Source organism: Phragmites australis, chromosome 1, assembly GCF_958298935.1.
Source record: "Phragmites australis chromosome 1, lpPhrAust1.1, whole genome shotgun sequence".
In the NCBI taxonomy this organism is placed as follows: domain Eukaryota; kingdom Viridiplantae; phylum Streptophyta; class Magnoliopsida; order Poales; family Poaceae; genus Phragmites; species Phragmites australis.
In genome coordinates, this window is record NC_084921.1 from 10,560,280 (window position 1) to 10,569,509 (window position 9,230).

General features: G+C 42.3%; 1 pseudogene; it reads left to right on the forward strand.

Moving 5' to 3' along the window:
* Nucleotides 1-1,888: 1,888 nt before the first annotated feature.
* Nucleotides 1,889-7,235, forward strand: LOC133931015 (receptor-like cytoplasmic kinase 185; annotated as a pseudogene).
* The last annotated feature ends 1,995 nt before the right edge of the window (nucleotides 7,236-9,230 follow it).

Consider the following 9,230-nt stretch of genomic DNA (forward strand, 5'->3'; position numbering starts at 1 on the left):
GTCCGCCCTGTAGGGACGAAAGCTAGACGGCCACTGGTGGCCGAAACGGCCCAGCCCCAGTAGAATCAGTTGAGATCATCAATGTTTCCGAAGAGGATGAGGAGGAAGACGATGCCATATTCAAAGACAAGTTTAAGTGTTTGCTCGTGGGGCGGTGATAGATCCATTCGGATGACCCCCGCTTTATACCCGGGCCGAGCGGCCACGTCCGCCCAGGAAGAGAAGCGGAACCAACTCGGCGTCGCTCCATGGTATCCCTCATTAATCTCTGGAGGCCCGTGATCCCTCATTAATCTCTGGAGGTCATATCCTGGTCATCCTACACCGAAACATGGCAACATCCCACGGTAATGCCTCATTTTCTCGCATGAATGTCCTGTCACATTAATGACCTAGACCCCTTTCGGCGCCTGCCAGGGGCATGGGCACAAGACCCTAGACGAACCCACGCATTATACAGTCAGAAACGCACCAGTGACACATCACATCCTACCGTCCTCAAACGGGCAAATGTGGGGATTCCCTGATTCCACACGCGTGATCCCCCACACTTACAAACTCAAATGGCAGGAAGACCCATCACCAAAACAGCCCAAAGAATCTAAATCGGTCTCGGCATGGACCCCAGAGCGCATCACCTCTACCGACACCTCTCCGGCCCGGAGTCTCGATACCGTATACTCCAACTTCAACAGACTCCAGAACGTGCCTCCTCTGCTGGACGTCTTCTGCCTTCCACTCTGACTTCGACGCCGGTTGCACCTCTGACCTCAGCATAACCCCAGGGTGTGCCACCATCACCAATGCACCTTCAGCATTAAGCTTCTCCATCAACGTCCGTAGTTTCCACCGAAAATCTCCTCAGAGACAGGGAATGGCCTTCGGGCATTCTTGTTACAGACCCAAGCTGGAGCGGGTTTTCCTCTACATCCTCTCACCCCTCCAAACGTCGAGGCCAGAGAATGTGGGGGTATTGTTGGGGGAAAATAGACCAGCCTGAGGATAATAGTTGGCGATCACTATCAAAGGTCCCTCCAGAGCCTTCGGCCTCTAGGCTTGGCAGGAGACCCATCCCCGGAGGCTGCAGGTCCCTTTGGCCTCCGAACTCAATAGGAGGCTGCAGGTCCCAGCTTATACGTGGCCTTCCGAAGACTCGGAGCTATAACAAGTATCCCCGAAGCCTTCGGCCTCCGAACCAACAGGAGGCCTTATCCCCAGGGGCTGCAGACCCCTGCGGGCCGCTCCTCCGGTGCCCATGCGGCCTTCCGAAGCCTAAAGGTGCGACCGGCCTCCAGAGATAATATCAGGGAAGAAAGGACACCCCCTCTGCAGCCGACTTGACGCGAGGTAATGGGTGATAAATGCCGGTGCAAGTGGTGCTTATCCTGACATCCCAACATGATGTAAGTTGTCCTGACACCCCCGACAGAGCGGCACCGGGCCGTAATTGGCAGTCGGCTCACCCCTCAGGGGGCAAGCACCAACATAGTTACCACGGTAGATATTTATTATTCTATCTAGGGTAAAAGATAGTTATCCAGGATAAGACCCAGTAATTCGGTTAGGTCCTAGATATTTGTACATTGTGATAACTTGTACACTAAGCTATGTACTACCTTATAAATAGGGGGCTGTGGTCACTGGAAAAAGGAGAGAAAAAAGAGGACACTCTCAACATAGCATGGAGGAGCATAATCGCAGAGTTTTTCCTGTGATACTCCCCCTTAGCCCAATCTATATCTTTACAATCAATACATTTATGGTGTTCCTTACTCTCAAAATTCGTCTCCAAGCTTGAGTCTCCTCCTTAGAATAAACTCTCACCGTACTTGCTGGAGAAAGATGAACTCTTACACCAACAGCAGCCAAAGTGGCTTCTAGGGCGTCTATGGCGGTTCTCAGTGATATCGACACCTCTTCAAGCGAGGAAGAGAGCTCAGAAGAGGCGGAACCGCAAGTGAAGAGCAAAAAGAAGGCCAAAGACTTCATCGCCCTCTGCTTCATGGCAAATAACAACAATAACAACAGCAACCCCGAGTTTGATCCTTCCGATGTATTGTCTTCCTACGACCATATTTTCATCCATGTCGATACCTCTAATGATGCTCTTGTTAGCCAGGATAGCTTACTTAAGAAAGTTATGTGTGAGTTGAAGGATATTAGACCTAAGTATGAGTATGTGTTTACTAAACTTACATTGCTTAGGTCTAGGCCTAATGTTGAGGAGTGCGAGAGTTATTTGATTGTCATGGCTGAACTTGTCGAGCTTCGAAATATGCATGCTTAAGTCGTCAGTCGGCTTGAGAGTGCTGAGAAGAAGCTCCCTGAGGAGGAGTCTAGGTGTACTCTCTTATGTGCTTGCAAGAATTGTCATTTTCTTACAAAGGATATTGAATTGAAAGACAAGCACCTTAAGGAGATAGAATCTAGATTGGAAAGTGTTGAATGTTCAAAGGATATGCAGCCGAACTGTTCTACTTATATATTCTTTCAGGACAAGCCCAGCTGGGTTAGAGGGCAAGTTCAAAAGCTTTTGACAGAAAACGAGTACCTCCTGTATCTAGTGGAGAAGTGCTCAGAGGGCAAGAGAAAAAAAAATTTGATCTTGGCTAAGACCAAGATGTGTGCTGACAAGACGAGTTTAGCTCTTGGGTTGGGTTTTGAGAGGGTGACTTATAATGGGGAAAGTAAGACTATATTCACAACACTTACTACCCTGGAAGCCGAAAAGTCCAAGATTACTACTACACCACCACTTATCAAGAAGAAACCCATATCACAACCTATCAAGAAGAAACCCACATCACAATCTATCAAGAAGAAACCCGCACCACAGCTAAGAAGGCTCCACAACCTAAGGTGAAAGCCCCTGTGAGAGAGCCCAGAGTGACCAACAGTCAAGCTCTCAAGAGACTTTATCACTTCACCTACTGTCAGAGGAAGAGTCACTTGGTTGGGTTTTGCTTTCGCCGTAGGAGAGATGGGCAACATGAGTGGGAGTGGAGTACTTGGGACATGTACCACCCCTCTGTTGGTATACATGAGTCTTTTCTCTTTTTTCAGTCTTTTTCTAGAGACGTTGTCCGATGTGAATTTTACCATGACTTATATGGTTTTGGTCCACATGTAAGAGGCTTTGAGTCCCAACACTTTGGCAGACCACGTGTTCCCTATCATGGTACTCATCCTCAGTGTGTTGGTGTTGAGTTGCATGCTCCTACTGTTTCAACTTCAAGGCGGAGACCCAGTATAGTGAGTCTAGTGTTAGGGTTTTAAAGGAGATGAAGATGAATGTCTAGTCTGTATAATAGGTGAGAGTTTTTTTAGAGAAAAATTCTTGTAATCTGCCTAAATTAGGGCTGACCTATTTGATTAATGAAGTTTATGTTTTTGCATGTGCATGATTTCCGCTACTTCTAGTCTCTTTATTAGTTTCATTGCAAGTTATTCTTTTTTGGTTGTGATTTTCTTGTTGTTTTTTGTGTTTTCCTTGAGTTGTGATTTCCAACATTGGGAAGTTATTTTTCTTGTTGTTAGAGGCATAAATATTCATATACTTATGTATTTGAGAGGGTCTTGAATTCTCTTATCTCTATATCATAAACTTAGAGAGTTGCTTGTTTCGGTGACTGTCGTTTTGCTTTGTCTTTCATTCAACTTTCAAACTTCTATGCTCAAAAATATATGGAATGGTTTTGAATAGAGCATATGTTTCATATTTCATCCATGGAGTCATGTTGTTTTGGAACTTTTTTTCTCGCTTTATCTTTCTAAAATTTATGCTTCCGTTTATGCATTTTTAGTAACATTGGGTGAATAAAGAGTATACCAACTATTTCGTAAGAAGTTTATAAGACGCTTATTCACCTTCTCTAATTGCCTATCTCAGTCCTACATGTTTTTCACTGATTTGTTACTTCTGTGATGATTTACCATTTCTTTACTGCCAGTTGTTTTATACTTATCCATGTATGTTCGTTACATTCTTCTGCTGTTACTTACTGGACACTCCATTACTTACTGCCAGTTGTATTATACTTATCCATGTATGTTTGTTACATTCTTTGATGCTTTCAACAGATCTTGCACCTCATCAAGAACCTCTAGATTGGAAAACACGGATGAAGATAGCTGCTGGTGCAGCTACTTATTTGGAATACCTGCATGATAAGGCAGATCCTCCAGTTATTTACCGAGATATTAAACCATCAAACATTCTTCTTGGTGAAGGGTATCATGCAAAGTTGTCTGACTTTGGACTTCAAGCTTGGTCCTGTAGGTGATAAGACTCATGTGACAACCATGGTTCAGCTTACCGACCGGAGCTCGGTTACTGAGCTCCGGCGGTAACCGAAAATTTACGGTTACCACGGTAACCGGTCAAAATTTCAAAAAATTCGGACACCGATCGATTTTTGCGATTTATCGAGCGATTTTCTCGAATTTTTCGTATTATCAGTAACTGCTCGATTTTGTCGGTAACCGCTCGGTTTTCTCGATTTATGAGCGGTTTTCTCGACTTTCAGTGTAGTTCAACAAAAAACCAAAAATTATTTCAATCTTGTAAAATCAATAACTAATTCATCTGAGCTTCAAATAAAGTGAAACAAATTTTGTTGGTTTCCTTGTAACATAATCCACATGATAAAAGTATTTATACTCATAAAAAAGTTCAAAATTTTCTGTGAGAAAATGTATTTGTTAAACGAAGTGAAATGCATAGTTTACTCTTTGCTAATCCAAAAATCATGAAACTATTTTTTTTAGTCTTCTTATATGATCCTATGTCTTTTAAAAATACATGAACTCATGAATTAGTTATTGTAACATGCAAGATTGTATAAATGTGTTGCGACTAGATTAATTCATAACTGACCCATCACACCTCAAAAATTAGTGAAACCACTTTTATTAGTTTATTTATACTACTATTTACGTAGGAAAAATAATAGTAGACATGAAAAAGTTAATTACAATACTGTTTCTTAACATATTCACTTTATTCTTGTGAACTTTGTAAAAATCATAGAGAAATTAATAAAACTCTAAATAAAGTGAAATCAATTTTAAAGATCATCTTAAGATACGTTCTACACAAGAAAAATATGTGTTTGCATGTTAAACTTTCCCTTAATATGAGTTAATAACTGAGCCGCACACTTCAATTTTTTTCATTTTTTTTAAACTTCCTCCCTATAGAATATGATGCAAACGATATTATTTTTGAAAATGTTTTTCACAGAAGGTCTTAGAATTTTGTCTAGTTTTTTTTAAGATTTGTTTTTGAATTTTTTTATTTTTCAAATTTTTTGAATTCAAATTCGGTTACCGTTCGGTTTCTGAAACCGAGCCGGATCGAGATGGCCGGTTATCGCGATTTTTGCTCGGTTATCGTCGGTTTTTTAACTCTGTTGACAACCGTGTCATGGGGACATACGGTTATTGTGCTCTTGAATACGCCTTAACTGGGCACCTAACAATTAAGTCTGACGTCTATAGTTTTGGTGTCGAGTTCCTTGAGCTAATTACAGGGAGAAAGCCACTTGACAGGAATCGGCCTCCTGAGAAATAAGATTTAAGAGCATGTTTATTTCAGCTTGTTTCTATCAGAAGCTCAAAAGTAAGAAGCTCAAACAAATAGGTTTGATGAAAAGTGGTTTCTGAAGAAATTAGAAGTCTGCATCTGAAAAAATAAACTAGTAGCCGAGAAGTTAGCTGAAAATAGCTTTTCTAATAAGTAGTGTGATGAGAAACTAAAAAAATATTGTAAAAAGCTAACAGCTAAAATCCAAAAGCAGATTTTTAACAAAGCTAAAAACACAGTTTTTCAGAAAAACCAAAAACAAAAACTGAGACAAACAGATCCTTAGTCGCATGGGTATGTATTAGTCAATTTGAAAATGCAGTCAAGCGGTCCAATAATCATATTTTTTTAAAGAAAATCAAAACACAGACCAATGGAAATTATGGAATAACCGCCAAAGAAAAATTTGAAAATGCTTCAAAAGTTAACACCATGTTATTCTTGTTTCATTTAGATTATTTTCTCGATACTTTGGTTATGGTTACTGTTTCTTTTTTCCGTCTTTGTCTAAAAGACAGTAAATTAACAGTACATGGCTTAGGTATTGGAAATACCTACAGCTTTCAAGTATATAATGTGAACCTGGCAATCAGTAGTTTTTTTTTAATCAGTCTCTTATTTGTATGCATCTTAATGCCCTGGAAGTAAACATCTTTTGTTTCTCCAGAATTTTCCTCCTTTTTAACACAGATTATTATACAGGCCTGATTAGCAGTGAAAGGTATTGTGTTGCTTGAATTATATAACCTCCACTTATATTCCAATTCGATGGCAAAAATTGTATGTTCATGTTGAATTTTCTACCAATCCATCTGCAGGCTCGTCCATTGTTCAAAGACCAAAGGAAATTTCCCAAGATGGCTGATCCTTTGTTGCAAGGTCGCTTCCCGAGGAGGGGTTTACACCAGGCCTTGGCTATTGCAGCAATGTGTTTGCAGGAGAAAGCTAAAAACCAGCCTCCCATTAGGGAAGTTGCTGCTGCTCTCTTATTTAGCATCACAAACATATGATAGGAACAGCACTGCTGCTCGCCGTAACCTTGCTGGGACTTCTTCGTCAAGTGAAGGAAACATGCTGGAGCGGTTCACATCGCGCAGGAAGGGGCAGAGTTGCTCCGAACAGTGTTGATAGAGAGCGTGCGCTTGCAGATGCCAATGTATGGGCCGAGGCTTGGAGGTGCCATGAGAAGGCAAGCAAAGTGTGGTAACTGATCAGAGCCTCTCATTCCAACCTCTGCTTTGAGTTTTGGCATGTCGCGATGAGTATGCTTGCAGTGCATATACTACAGATTACAGAAAGGGTTGGTAGAAGAAGAAGAGGAATAATGTGCAGTGAAACTGTAGAACTTCACCAGAGTGAGCGCTTGGAAGATTTCACCGGTGGAGTGCGCTGCACTCAGACTTGTCTTACAGCGTACATGGATTCAGTTTGCTCTATAGACAGACATGCGATTTTCATAGGTACAGTTGCAGGGGGGGCGTGTATATGTAATAACCCCATAATACTTTAGACACAGTAGTGTATGCAACCTTTCAGTAGTTCAGTAGTTTTGGATACATAATGTAGGATGACTCATGTTTAAAGCTCCATGCTACCTTCTGCCTGTGACATGTTCAGATCTTGGGAATGTGACCTGTGCCCTATCCTGTTTCAATGTAACCTGAAGCTTCAAAAGTCCATAGGCATTGTCTGAATGGTGCGTGCCATCCTGGCTGCATAACTCAATGTGCATCTCTGTAATCGTAAGTGTCAGCCATTAGCCAAGCACCACTACCTGGCAGGCTGGTAGTACATACACAATATATGATCTCGCCCCTCTTGTTTGATATGTATTGCTGCAAAACTATGGCTGCTATTCATGATCTGTTGTCAGAAAGAACTTGCCCAGAAAGCTTCCCAACTGGTTCTAGATAATTACCGATAGCTTTCATGGATGCGATAAAAAAACATGAATAGTTCATGACCGGTTAAAAAGTAAAAACAATGCGGAAATCTGCATCAATCTTTGCCCGGAAATGGCCATAAAAACAAGCTACTAATAGAGGTATTATAAACCCATCGGTACACACGTACACGCACACGCACACGTTTCTTTCAGGTTTCAGGTCTCTGAATCTCTGATCAACATCTGGTGTTCATGGATGGACACTGAAAAAATTGTACACATGGCTGCCCCGTGTGCTCCAAACCGAACTTCTGTAAACAAATATCTCCCAGTCTTCACCAGAGACAGAGAGACGGGAAAAGAAAACATTGATCACTCGTTCAGATATGAATGATCTGCTCAAGCTTCCATACACCAAACCGCAAAAAGTCCATGATATATAACACGTACATGCAGCCTCCAAATCAACGAGACATGACACTTTTGCATCACGAGCTAGCTAGCAGCTTACCACATGCTGTATGAGTTACGCGTATAGAAAGAAGAAGAAAACCGCGCTTCCCAAAAGGCTAGGGGAACTCGACGACATGTCCATCGCCTCGCCGTGCTCAGAAGAAGAAGACGCGTCGGCGAGCCGGGGGCTGCGAAGAGGCGATCACGAACACCAGGACGACGGCGACGACGATGAGCAGCGCCGTGAGGGTGCCCTCGTCGATGGGCAGCAGGCACAGCTTCCCCATGCGCAGAGGAGAGGACCTCAACTGCAGGTATGCGATTGTTGGCTCTCTTGTTGCAGAGGCATGCGTGGATATGTCCTTGTCGCTCCTATTGTCTTCCTTATATAAATACTACTAATCGAAGTCTTTGCCTCTCTGGGTCAACTGCTGCGCAAAATCTTAGTAATGATCAAAATCTGAGTAATGATCTTTTAGCGCCAAAAAGGAAGAGAGGAACTTGTAATGCAGCTTAATTCGTTGCTGTATCATGTGCCTCATACACGCTTCGGTGAAACTGAATTTTGTTTTAATGTTTTTTTAAAAAATTGCAAGGAATAAAACTTCCCTCTTGGAGTACTGGAATAGGTGAATACGAAGAGACTCGTCTGACGTAACTGCTCTTTAACATGATCATTAACACCCGTAACTGCTCTTTTACGTGATCATTAAGGTACGAGGTCACTCTTAGTGAGCCCCATACGTCAGTGACTGCACCAGAAGTTGTATTCAGAGGAACCACTTCCGGTGAATACAACGGGTGCAAGTTGCAACAGCAGTTTGCACAGATCCGGTGCATCCTTAGGAGTTATGTCACACCATTGACATCATCAAGTTTACTATTGTAATACGCCAATTGATAGCCCGCATAAACACTAGATTTAACCAAACAACTGTAGTAGTTATAAAACAGTAATGTAAATGCAGTTTTATTTGCTACCAGATTCTAGTAGCTATTTGAAAGTACAGTTGTATTTGTTATAAAACCGGAACATGCAGTAGCTACTGTTGAATTTGTTCAGCAGCTACTGTTTGTAGCAAATATGGTCATCTGCACCTATATATACATTGAGGCTATTCTGCACCTATGCACATAATAGCCTCGCGCTGCGCTCTGACCGGCCGCACGAACCCCGGCCGAGCTAGCCTCCCTCCCCGCGCGCTCCAGGTCAAGCCAATTTCTTTCCCCGCGTGTGCCAGCTGAGCATTCTGTGAGTAAACAAACTAAGATAGTCAATCAGCTACTGCCACGTATACATCCAACCAC